This window comes from Athene noctua, chromosome 4 (assembly GCF_965140245.1).
Source record: "Athene noctua chromosome 4, bAthNoc1.hap1.1, whole genome shotgun sequence".
Taxonomy (NCBI): domain Eukaryota; kingdom Metazoa; phylum Chordata; class Aves; order Strigiformes; family Strigidae; genus Athene; species Athene noctua.
The window spans coordinates 66814744-66828250 of NC_134040.1; the positions used below are offsets into that span (position 1 = coordinate 66814744).

General features: G+C 38.5%; 1 protein-coding gene across 4 annotated transcripts in view; it reads left to right on the forward strand.

The window, feature by feature from the left end:
* The first annotated feature begins 393 nt into the window (after positions 1–393).
* The window catches only part of TRIM2 (tripartite motif containing 2), a 92345-nt gene continuing 79231 nt past the window's right edge, over positions 394–13507 (forward strand). For 2 of the 4 annotated variants that reach the window (XM_074905636.1, XM_074905643.1), the window contains exon 1: positions 1059–1320. The gene's annotated coding sequence lies outside the window, so the exon portion shown is untranslated. Of the gene's footprint in view, positions 627–1058; positions 1321–1751; positions 1873–13507 lie in introns of those variants that run through there. The other 2 variants (XM_074905637.1, XM_074905640.1) reach the window with 2 other exon arrangements.

Here is a 13507-nt window from a genome sequence, read left to right on the forward strand (position 1 = left end):
GAACAGACCTTATTTACTGGAATTTACAAATTATTTTGTCTTTCTGAGTGATGAAATGACAGTGCCCCCTATACTCTCATTTAATTCATAATACCATTTGGGGATTTTTATCCTACATTTCTAAGGCCGTTTTTAAATAACTATATTTCTTGCCCCCCAGACAGATCAGCTCTAATTTTATAATGAGAATTTCAGTTAGATTATTTTAAAAAAGAATCTAGGCCATGTATGCTATGTAAGGTTGCCATAGTAACAGTTTCTCTGAGGGGAAAACCAACTGTCCGTAGTTTCCACAGAAACCACTCCCTGCTGAGACAGGTGCCTCCAAGGGAAGTGAAGGGAATATAAATGAGAGAGAAAAAGATGCACGCAGATGTCATATGATCTCTGCGGCATCCCCACACTGTTGCAAATTCAGCTGAACATTTCTGGGTTTATTTTTAGTTTGTTTTTGATTGCATGACTAGCACCTTCTCTTTTCATGTAAACTCTGGCCACCCTTCCCTCACATGGAAATGGTTTTGCAGCTGGAGATACAGCAATGCTCCACCTTGGCAGTGAACTGACCACATCAGATACCAAAGTCCAGTGCTCTAGGAACCACTGTGCGTGGGAGAATTTAAATGGTAAATGAGAATTTTCTCCCTTTTTTATTAACATTTTTTTTTTCCTGAAAGATGTCAGCAAAGCAGACAGGTATGGAAATACTTCTTCCCAGAGAGGAATCAGAGAGGAGTGAATCTCAACTAATTTGTCAGTTAATGGTTTTGATTTTTTGGGGTATGAGCATGCACTGCTAGGAAAAATGTATTCTGAAAGATCAGGATGTAGCAAAAAGGCATTAACTCAACTCCTAGGATTTGTTAACGAAGAAAAAAAGGAGAAATTTTTAAAATGTACTTTAATGTCACAGAGGCAAATAAGGATTAGCTTTTCTGAAATCCTTTTGCACGTTTTTTTTTCACAAATAGTGTTGCTTTGGTTTTTTTTTTTCTTCAAGGGCAATAAAACTGTGACATTCATTCAAGGCTTAGTGCAGCCATAACTACAGATTAACGCGCTGGCTACTTCATCTTCATCCTGTCATCTCTCTGCTGCTTTATGGGGAAAGCAGGCTGACATGGTTATTAAATCTGGCAGCTGTGTTGTATGCACATGGGAAGCAAGTAGAGCACAGCATATAGAAAATGAGTAGCTTTCAGATAACAGTCGTCTTTTCACTGCTGCGAGGCTTGAAAGGCAGCCTAAAAAGCTCTTTTCCTTCTTTGTAATCACCAGTCGCTGGATCAGTGCGCAAATATCACAAATACAGTTGCAAATGTAAGTATTCCTTGCCTGTGTGGCACTTTCAAATTGCTAATTAGGGTTTCTACCTCAGCGTTCTGCTTGAAAAAGCAGAGAGATGAAAGCTGAAAACATCCTGACAGGGAAAGCTTCTCTGCATTATTGTTCCGGCTTTCAGTGGAAGAGCTACTCAGGGAAAGGGATGCATGAAAGCTTTCTGGAACAAATAGTTTGCAGTTGTGTTTGTTGATTTTTTGGGATGTCTGCTTGCCACTTTGTCTGTGAGGGGAGAAACCAAGCAAATGCAGGAGGTACTTTTGGAGCGATGGTTTTCTGCTTACATTAGATTTAAATATAGAGTGGGAAAGATACTTCAGCAGTAATAGATGGCTTGTGAATGCATAGGAGAGAAATCTGCCATGGTATTTTTCACCTGGAATCTTTTCTTTAAAAATCCATAAATGCAGACCCGGACTTCTCATTAAGAAACTCGACAGTACCTTATTATCAGAAGAGCAAACAAATAGTCATCATAAGGGGCACCAGTAAGTCTGCATCTGACCTGATAAGAACAATGAACATAGCACGGTGAGCAATGCATGTTTTTCACCAATCTCACTCTGTCTGTACATGAAGACGATCTTTATCTGCTATGTGGCATGAAGGTAGGATAGTAAGGTGGTTGGGAAGCAGCGGCGTTGAAGGTTTCTCAGTGTTGTGATAATACTGCAAGGAGGAGAATTGGTATTTGTTAGTGTTTTTTGGTCTCATAGCACTGAAGAAACAGGATCTTGGTTTTTGTTCTCCTTTATAATTCAAAGCTTCTGTAGTGCCATTGTTCTGTTGAGTTTATGGCTAGTGAATTCTTACTGTACTGTGAATTAAATCTGCTTATTGAAAACAAACAGCCTGTGGTCAGGACCAAATATAAATGTCACATAATTGCACAAGAGATGCAGGCTGTAGCTGGTTTGTTTGTGTTGCCACATCATGTTTCTTGCTTTATTTACAGGTTTTGTTATTTCTTAGGGACCACTGTGGTACTGTAAGCTTTTTATGAGCCATGTGAAAATGTCATGATCACAGTTAACAGACGACTGCCATTAGGTGACTAGGGACAGGGTATGTATGTTGTGTTGTTTGCTGCACATAGCGGGCTAAAAATATTCATGGTATAACCCCCTTGATAATGCTGCTATAACACAGGTATGCTTGATCAATCTGTTGTTTATAAGCTGCTTTTGCAAGCAATACTTCAGCTTCATTTTACAGATTTATATTTAGAAATACCTGTCTTCATTGTAGCAAGTGAAAGGTGGTTTTGGAGCTTCTCCTTTTTTCTCTTATCTCTTTTTTTCCCTCATATACAGTCAGAAATTCATAGCTTCCCTGAACCTTAGTTGTGAAAATGGTCATTTTTGATGACAGCTGTGGAGCTAATCTTCCCAAGCCTGAGTGGCAGCCAGCCAACTGCTGAGACAAGTGGTGACCTTTCAGGACAATGTCTCTCACAAAAATGTCAAAATATTAAAATGTCAGACGTCAAATGCCATGTGCGCTGGGAAGGGTTGTCAGCTGGCAGGCTTTCAGCTGAAAGCAGTTAATCCACTGCTTGCCTGGATTAAAGATTGAAAGCCCCTACCTAAATCTCTAAAATGTAGGGATGACACAATTCATATGTGTCCTGGATAGTTTCAGAAGTTCATCTGGGACATGGATGAAAAATTTCACAGGTGTTCTATTTCAAATCTGCTCAGGGATCTTCCTGGTGGATGTCCAGAAAAGCAACCTTTTGCCTTTTCTTTTGCACTTCGCATCGTATACCAGTTTTCCTCCCAAATCTTTTACCCACCATGTAAATGGATCCTGATGAAGCCTAAGCGGAGTTAATTGATGCGCAGCTGGATGCTGAGATTCTGATAGCGTGTGCACTGACTTTTTAGGCATATGCTCGCTGAATATTAAACAATCCCCTGCAGTTCTTGGTGCTGCAGCCCTGAGCTGAAACCCCATTTGCTATTACATGCATCAAGACTTTGTAACTTTCTTGAAGGCACTGAGGTGTGAGCATTCCTATGCTCACTGGTGTGTCAGCTTCTCAGATATCTTTACCCCCAGTAAACAGATTAGTGACACTGTGATTGCCTGCCTTCTTGGTTTGCCCCCTGCCACATAAGTATTTCTGGGACGTGTGAAACTGCCTGATCCTCTACCTTAGCCTGTAGGAAAGCCAGGCATTGTGCATGGTTGATCAGGGAACTAACCTGTTCACCTTGTGGCTGACCTCACCTGGAGAATAAGAAAGGGTACATCAGTGACTGCACCAGACCAGTCTTGTCTAGCCAGTTTTCAACTGGCCACAGTTCAACAGAATCCTCAGTATTCTCCGTGCAAAGCACAGGGTGAGCTGCCAACACAGGTAACCCCTACAAAGCAGACAATGGCCAGATTTAATGGTGCCAAATCCACTGTTACTTACCAAGATGCTGAAAAGGGATGTAGTCCTTTCCAGTATTTCCTTCCTATAAAGGAATAATCCTTCTCTTTCAAGACAGGAGTTCTGTGTCACTCCAAGTTCTCTCTCTTACTACAGGCAAGCAACTTTTTAGAACTGTGTTTTAGTGTTCTTCACTTCTACTCCTAGAGGAAGTGTGTCCTGCCCCCCACCTTTAAAACTGAACACTACATTCCATGACCACCTTCTCTCTTCTGTAGTGATAGGAAAGACTAAGTCCCCATGTTTGTCTTTCCAGTCAGTATTCTGTGATCACTCCTCCTTTCTCCTAATTCCCTACAAGAATAATTATGAAGCAGATGAGGTAGATAAGGACAAATTCCCATAAACATCTTACAGAAATTAATCCTTTCTCTTTCCTTTCCTTTATTCTTTCTGTCTTCATATTTCTGTATGCTTTGCCACAAGCATTTCTGTGATTTGCGTCTTACTAAGACTTAAAAATCTGTTTGGAAGAAAAACACTATGCTCATCTAGTTGAAGAATAAAAGGTAACTGAGGTACCAATTAATGTAATTTACCACAACACAGATACCTAGACTGAGTTTTGGATTTTGATCTTCAAACAGCAAACCGCATGTAAGCACAATCTATTTAATCATCCCTGATAATGTCAAAGAAAAAATAAAATAGGGATGGTGCTGTTTTCTGTGGGCTTTGCATAAAGAAAAACTCTGAGGAAAATAACCGAATATATTCATCAACATCTGTAATTTCTTTAAAATCCAATTATACAGGGCTTGGTTATTTCATAAGAACCTGTGCAGTGTCAGATCAGTTCACTAAACATCAGTCATTACACCTGATATGAAATTGTGACTTGCACCAATGGCATTATCGTTTTATTCTGCATTTATATTATTATTACTCTTTACTATTTCTGTAGTATCTACAAACACTTTTATTGGAAGGGTGCTGTGCTAGCTACTCTGTAGAAACAGAAGGTAATCCTTGGCCCCAGATTGCTTACAAGCTATTTTAAAAATAAAGCAAAACCCCCTTATCATCCAGTTAACACCTTTTCTTGTTTGACTTTTTATCTGGATTCAGAATACAGATGTCAGTAGTATATTATAACTGAATTGGTCATCAGGATACCAGAGTTTGCCTAGACATGGGCTTGAAATTGCATGTAATTAAAATGAGAAAATGACATACACTTACTGTGACCTTATTTCAAAGCTGTCTTACTGATTCACTTGGAGTATCTCCCTTAGACTGTTCATGTTAGCCATTAAGTTAATGACGTGTATTAATTGAAATTAACTCAACTGACCGAACAAACATGACTGTAATTACAAAGGAGTTGTGGGCCACTGATGAAGATTCCGTTTAAAATCATTAAGACACTGTAGTCAATTACTAAGTTAATAAGGCTCATGATAATTACTAAGGTAATAATATTAATTATTGTTTGATGAAGCATGTTTACCTGTGATTATTTACAGGATCTAATATTCAATGTTGATTATTAACATGAAATAGCAACAACATGACACATGGCCACCAGATGGTAATTGACTCATCATGGACCATGTACCGGGATTCAGGCAGGTGAACAGTGGGGATCATAATATGGAATGAGTCTTCATCTGTATTTTCTGTAAGACCATCTTTTCCCATCTCTCTGCTCCTTACCCATCCTACAAGTAGATTTCAGAAGTCACACATCTCTTAACATCACCTTTTCTGTTACTTGGTGTTTGAACAGTATGGTGTAAGGCACACGCTAGTTTTTATACCCGTAAACCAGGACTGCCATCTGAAATCAGTCAGAAAAACTCTCAAGTTTACAAAGCCATACTATAATGTGCTGTTCCTTTCTGAAGGTATTTCATTTATTCAGTTTGTACACTCTTCAGATCATCCTTCATGAGGCAAAGTTGTAGCGTGTGAGTATAAGCTATAACTTAACTGAACAATATAACTGATATAACTGAGCAAAACTGCATAATTATTCTTTCTGGAAACTTATCTTGTGCAAACCACTATGATTTCTAAGTGCCATTTTTATTATGAGGTCATAAACCTAGTTGTATATGCAGGGGTAAAAAATCTAATGGATCCCAGAGGGCCAGGTTGCAGTTGGAAAGATACAATACCTTGAATTTCCCAGGATTTTTTCATTTCGGTTTGAAGCTATACATTGCAATAGTAACTCTTTTTGCATTGACACTGCAACTTACATAACTGTGGTGACATACTAAAAACTAACAGTGGACATTGGTGTCAGCCTAAATTTAAATATATTCTGACAGTGGCACTGTTGTCCCTTCTATAAAGCAGCTGAAAGAATCTAAACCAATGCAAGCTGCCAAACATGAAAGACTATTGTACTCATCAAATGTCTTGGGTTTTGGAGGTTTTTTTTGCATACAGGGAACAATGAATAAAGCAGTCTGAAAGATTATTTGCAAGCATGCAATTAATCATAAATTCAGCTTGATCTGGATGGATAAAGCAGTAGTTTATCAATCTGGTTAGCTAGTACTTTGACAGGATTTTGCAGAACTCATTAGTTCAGGAATATTAGGACAGGTGCCTTTTTTTTGTGTGTGTGACAATTATGTGATTCCCAAATGGATAAGTTAAAAGGCCAAAGGCAAAATAATTTATCCTCAGGAGTGGTATGGATTACTGTTAAGAACATTCTGAAATCCTTGTCCTATCATTCATGTATTTCAAAGCATTCCTAAAAGTAATGACCTCATTTTAAACACAGTAAATCAGAAATCACCAAATCACTGCAGCTTCTTTGTCTTTTAGAAAGATGGGTAGTCTTAATTTAAAGGTTTCAGTACTTTTGAGTCTCCTTTACATCTCTAGGGGAGTCATTCCAAAAAGTTAAATACATTTTGTGTTCTGCTTCCCCCCTCCCCTTCAATTCAGTGGGAATTCACTCACTGAAGGAGCCTTTTTAAGAACTAAGAGAGTCTACAGACTGAAAGCAAGCTACCTCTGTTGAATGCTTTGTAATGAACAAGCTTGCTTTCTTCTTTGGATGGAAATAGGTTCACTGAAATATGTGTCTGGCTCTGTCTCGGCAGAGTGGAGAGAAGCAGTTCCTTCTAGGTGGCAGGGCTAGTTTTTTGAAAGAGGAGGTTGACATCGACTCCCTTGACATTCTGAGCGTTGCCCTGCTGACGTATCCGAATCCATAGGTTGTTACAGCTTTGCTACAGTGAGTGTAGCCCTTAGACAGATTTTAAATTAGTCATTAGTTAATGCTGAGGCATTAGGTAATTGCTATGTAAAAGTGAAGCAATGAAGCTGAAAACTGATTAAAGAATTAGATCAACTAACACCCAAATTACTTTAGCGTGTTTGGAATTTCCAGGCCAATATACATATTAACCTTGAGCTAAGACATAGCCATCCTACAAGTGAATGTAACTCACACTGTTTATTCTCATGGCAAAAGTTTTACCCCAAAGGGGCTTCCAACCATCAGTGTTCCAACTTTATGGAACTGCCAAAGTACTCTTCTTCTCTATAAAATTTAAGATTGTGCAATTTAAAATGAGAAACAGAGAATTTATTCAGCTTTTTTTGTTTTTAAGAGCGTGTTAAGAGTTAACAGAGTGACGCTTGTAACATGGATAGCTTTGTTTAATGCTTATAATGAACACCATGCTATGGACATCAGAGGTCTGCTAGAAAACAGTAATTATTGATGAGAAAAGAAGTCTTTATTTTAATTGTAATTATTAGGAAACTCATGATGGTTTGCTTTGGTTCTGACCTTGATTGTTCATGCACTGAAATAATAATTGCAGCTAATTCCTTTTTCCAGAAATGTTAATTTCTTGCTCAGCATCAGAGAGTGTAGGTAAGGTAGGATCACCATACAAAACACTGTTATTTTTATTTCTTGGGAAGCATGAGTTTATCCTTGTGGGCCAACAAAAAGGCGGTATCATTGGCTTAGGGTAGTGCTTTTAAAAAAAGGTTCCGTCCTTAAAATGTCTTCTGAAAGGTGTTGCTTTGCTTTATTCTTGAAGACTTGAGGGCAGTTGGACACAGAGAGGACCTCACCTGATTGCAAGTGATGTGAGGGCAGAAATAAGAAAGCTCTTCAATGCTCCTTGATCCTCAGCTAGCTGTAAGAGAAATCAGAGCTGATGTTATACAGCTCTGATTTATAGAGATGGAAAAAGATTGCTTAGATCTTTCAGTAGCGGAGACCCCACACTACTCTGATTCTATCATCTGGAAAGTCTTTCCCTGTAAATATATTTACCCTCTGTTTGTCACTGAGGAAAGTTTGAGTGTTGCCAGAACAACAAGTGGCACAACATCACTATGTCATCTTCTGTGCTTCTGGTGAACTATCCAAGTAAAGGTGTTCATAAAGAGAGCTCAAGAGAGCCCTTCAACTGATTGGTTTAATCAGGTATGGAGATTAAAAGTAGGTGTAGGGCTTCCTATCACACCATCAGTTTAATTCTCTAGGTTAGTGAATTCTCTTTACAGGACTGTCTGTCAATGAGTATGTGTACAAAGTAGTCCATAGTGGTTTGTTTATGTACTAATTCAGAACAGATGCTCAAATAGCACAACTTTCATGAAGGAAGAATTGATAAAGAGTGCAGCTGGGGTGTGGATGGTACAAGAAACTCCATCCATCATTTTCCAAAAGACACAATGAATGGCTTAATTGTTGCTACTGACAATTGTTGGCCATTTTATTTGCTATAGACAAAGTATGATCCCACTAAGAGCCAGCTCTGAGAAATACAGTGACAGGGGAGTCTCTTTTTTCCATTCACTTGGCTTCATTCACTGAACAGATTCCACTGGCTCTGTCTGGACCAAGACCTTCCACTATTGCTCACCTGCAAACCCCACTTCTTGACCCCCATGAGGTCTTGAGCTGGCTAACATAGCTGAACAGAGAAGGAACAACCCTAACAGTGAGGAAATAGTGTTATTACAGTATGCAAAGAGCAGTATTTCATGGTGGGGAATTTTTGTAGGGTGATATGTAAAGGTACTGTCTTCTGAGAGAGCTGCCCGTGAGAATAGTTATCCTCATACCAGAGAGTTTCCTTCAGCATCTTGTAAATCTAATCTGTCCTCTTTTGTTGATCTGGGTTTGATGTGTCTTGTTTAATATCTTCCTTTGCTGCAAGGTTTATACTTAAGGCCATCTCTGGTGCAACCCTTTGTGTAGATTGGACTGCAGTACTGATACCTCTAGATGACTTTACAGAGTATTTGATATTTTTTTATTGCTTGGAACAAAATATCTATCTGAATAGGGTTTTTATTTTTATCTCTTTACATGTTGTCAGTCTTCTTTTTGTAATCATTGATTGGGGCTTGCTACATAGGAGAGTAAAAATCAGTCTTTTGAATGGAGAAAGGACTTTTCACAAAGGAAATGTGTGCATTGTTTGGTCTTACCTAATTTCTTCTAGAGGTTTATTCCATTCTCTGATCAAAAATTTTGTGCCCAAATCCACGTGTGTGTTATTCTTATAATTGTAGATGTTATAGTGCTTTGTAGATGGAAAAGAAAAACAGTTGGAATTCGACTGATCATCTGTTCTTACAATGAGGACACAAGTCTTTAATTGGCATCAAAAACTAGCATCCCCAAAACTAGCAGGCTTTCTTTGAATATTAGTCCCTTTGCAGCAAGGAAGGTGGTACCCTGGGCTGCATTAGGAGAGGCATTGCCAGCAGTTGAGGGAGGTGATCCTTCCCCTCTGCTCAGCACTGGTGAGGCCACATCCAAAGTTCTGTGTCTGGTTCTGGGCTTCCCAGTATATGAGAGAGAGGGACATACTAGACAGTCCAGCAAAGGGCCACAAAGATGTTGAAGGGATGGGACTTTTGTGAGGAAGGGCTGACAGAGCTGGCACTGTTCAGCTTGGAGAATAGAAGGCTCAGCGAGTATCTCATTGACATGTACAAATATCTGTAGGGAGGGTGTAAAGAGGATGGAGCCAGGCTCTTTTCAGTAGTGACCAGTGACAGGACAAGAGACACAAGATGAAAGACGGGAGGTGGCATTTGAACATCAGGACACGGTTTTTCACTGTGAGAGTGAAAAACTTCACCGAGCACTGACAGAGCTTTCTCAGAGAGGTTGTAGAGTCTCCATCCTTGGTGATATTCACAACCTGACTGGATGTGGTCCTGGACAACTGGCTCTAGGTGGCCCTTCTTGAGCAGGGGGTTTGGACCAGATGACCTCCAGATGATCCTTCCCCCCGAGCCATTCTGTGGTTCTGTGATTCTGTAACTCTGTTAATGAGTATCAAATAATAAGACTAAACATACGTAGCTACAAACATACTCATATCAATATATCCTCAGCATAAAAGAAAATAAAGTATCAGCAGTATGCTACACAAGCCCTAGGAAAAGACAGAAAGAAAGCACCTGTATAACATCAAAAATTCATCTCCCAAATGAGTATGCATCAGGAGACAGTGAAGTTAGTGTACATATTCTTGTGATTTAAAAAAAGACATTCTCTAGAATAAAGCCTCTCCCTATTGTTTAGTGCTCAGGCTCCAACTGGAAAGCAGAAGATTTTAATGTTCTCAAATAAAGGCACCAGAATTTTTATCATGCAAAGCAATTTGATTTTTCTCAGTCTTGTTCTCAGAAATAACTCAGTGATTTTGTCTGAATTTTTTTAATGAGGCAAATATCTAGCATCAAAAATTTCACCCCCGCCACTACAGGCTATCTATTAGCTGCTGAAAGCAGGGTCACTTAATGGATAAATATGAAATTACCATGCTTACAGATGATTCTATCAAAATACACTAAAAATGCACAATCGCCAACAAAATGCTGCTTTGTGCAGACATCATAACATTCGGTACCTCCATGTAGCAACGTTTCTTAGAAAAAGTCTGAATGGTAATTCATTCTGCTGAGGATGTTATTAAATATCTCTGTGAGTTCTTTGTCTTCTAAAAAGTGGTATTGGAACTCGCTGTAGAAGCTGAGATTACTGTGGATGAGGAAGGAAGTGAAAGGCAGAAAGATTGGTCCATACATTTTCAGTTTCATTTTTTGAAATTTATCTTTTTCCCTCATTCAAAAATTAAATAGATTTTTTAATCTGCTGAATATTTCCTTTACAGACTGCCTATGTCCTGTTATTCTGAATTGTACACATTAATCGCTCTTGAATCCTCTGGAATATCAAGGGGTTCATATGTCTTTTGTTTTAGGCATCATCATATCTAGGGATGCCAGTGGGACTGACTGCAAGATAAGCTTCCTTTCTGGCTGGCTTGTGCTTTTTGCTGTCTTTAACCTGTCCTTAAAATGACCAGAAAATATAGCTTTAAAATAACTGCATTAATAGAAGCAATTGCTTAATTTTAGCAATTATACTGCAATTACCATTGCCTCATTCTGTGAGGTCCCTTTCAGTTTGAGCTTGAGTCAGAAAGCAACTAAGAGCAAACAATAATCTTTTCAAAGCAAGAAGCCTCCTTTAAATGTGCCACATTGCTGATCTTGACAAGCGCGCGGAAAAGCACAAGTGAATCCACAGAAATTTTCAAGGCCTGCTGTTCACCCAGACACTGGGTACTATGCAATATTGCCTCACAACAGATTTTGTTCCTTGCATGCAAATAGAATCACAGTGTGCAAGCTATAATTTAATCCATGTCATAAACAGGGTCAACACAAAGGCCCTGGCAGAGCGGCTGGGCTGCAGTCAGGCAGCTGTGACTGTTTTAACAGAAATAAGGGAGTCCTTGCTCAAAGAATTAGGCAGCATGTTCATTACTTTTAGAGCAATAAGAAGACTGAATGCTGACGTGTTGTTGTTTTGTTGGTTTTTTGTTGTTTTGTTTTGTTCGTTTTTTTTGGTTTTTTTTTTTTTTTTTTTTTTTTTTAATGGCAGTTAAAATAATAGAACAAAAAACAGCCTGAGATGGAACTGTTTTCCTGGAACTGATGATAAAAATGTTATAGTGATGCTGAGTCCAGGTTATAGCAATTTAAATTTTATTTCATTCTGCTTACCTTCAAAAAATCTTTACTAATTTAGATAACATTGGTATTGCTTTTGCTTATACATTTTTCTTTATTTATTTGCTTGAGGTAGAATATACATATCCCCAAACTTCTTTGCAGGCTAGGTAATATTTCAAAAGAATTTAAACTCCTCGCTCCAGTTAATATTTGCAAGAAATCTATCTAGACATTTTTGTTTGCAAATAAAAATATATAATTTAGTTGATTTTTTTACTCACATGGAATAAAAAATTAAACATCGTGTTTAATTCTCAGTCATGCCCTTTGTACTTCCATATTAATTACACATGTTTTTATGTAGATTCTTCACCATAACTTACAGTTGATATATAAACATACAGTCTCATATAATTATTTTCTTATATAGAATTTGTTTTAAATACATGCAAAACTTATAACAAAATATATATTTCTGAAGCATTTTGGCATTCCATGAATTCTATTTCTTTTCAAATCAGTGAGAGCATATTGAACAGAACTCCATTCTTTCAGTATGCATTAGTTTAGTAGATTTGCTTGAATTTTATGGACCATAAAGAAATTATTGGTAGCATTGGTGCTTTCACTCTGCAGTGAGCTATTTTTCTATAGACATTGTTGTTCTTGCCTTTAATAAGAACCTTTGTACGCTCAGTCCACTGATATTGTCTGTTATCCCTTTTAACCCAGGTTCTAATGTGTGTGATTGACTGAAGAATTATTCTGGGATTGTTTTGACCCCCAGTTCAGTTTTCTTAGGCTGCTATAAAATGACATAATTAAATCCAGACATGGGGGTAGTTTGGTTCTGATTACATGGCAGCTTTAGCCATATGCTACTTGGATCAGGGGACTTTTATATTTTAATTGGGTTCTCCTGCATGACTATATTTTGTAATGTCTTTTGATATTAAGGTCTTCTTTCCCTCTCCTACTGTTCAGAGTACCTCTTTAATAGAGCTTTGCTGGAGAACTAGCGTGGCCCAGTCTTTACAGGGCAATGGTTAATTACCAGGAACTTGATTTGAGAACACCTGGAATTCATCAAAATTCCTTCCTACTAGCCTGTTATACAAGGACACTGCAAACTTGGGCTGTTGTGTTTTCTTGTGGGCTTCTATAAGTATACATCACCATCTTTTAAAAGCATTTGTTCATTCAAGTGAGTGATTCTGACTTTTGTTGTGCCTCTGCAGTTCTGTTTCAAGCATTTAAATTATTTAAATGTTTCTGCATGCTAGGTAACTAGCAGTTTCTTTAGGCTTACTGGGTAGAAAGGGGGTGTAGAAACAAGCTGGGTATAGCATTTTCTTGGTATCCCCCTCGCTCTGGTTCAGCAAGTAGGCAGATGACATAAAATGCACGAGTAGTCTCATTCAAGAAGAGGTAAACTGCTGATCTACACAGGGAGTGGGGAGGGACAAGTCACATCTGCACCGTGAGGCACAGACCACTCTGGCCATTATTCAGGGTAAGCATGTGTGTGTGAAGGGAGTTAATTCCTTTTAGTTCCTGGATAAATCCATGGCTGACCTCATTGATGTGACAGTGAAATCAGCAGGAGTTCTCATATGCTTAAAAGGAATGCATGTATTAAAGTGCTTTCTTTCAACCAAGGTCACCACGTTGCTAATCTGAGCATTTTTCCTTTGATGAGCAAATACCTCCTGGTCTCTGATCATCCTTTGCTCTTGTTGATGCAGAGGTTTGGTT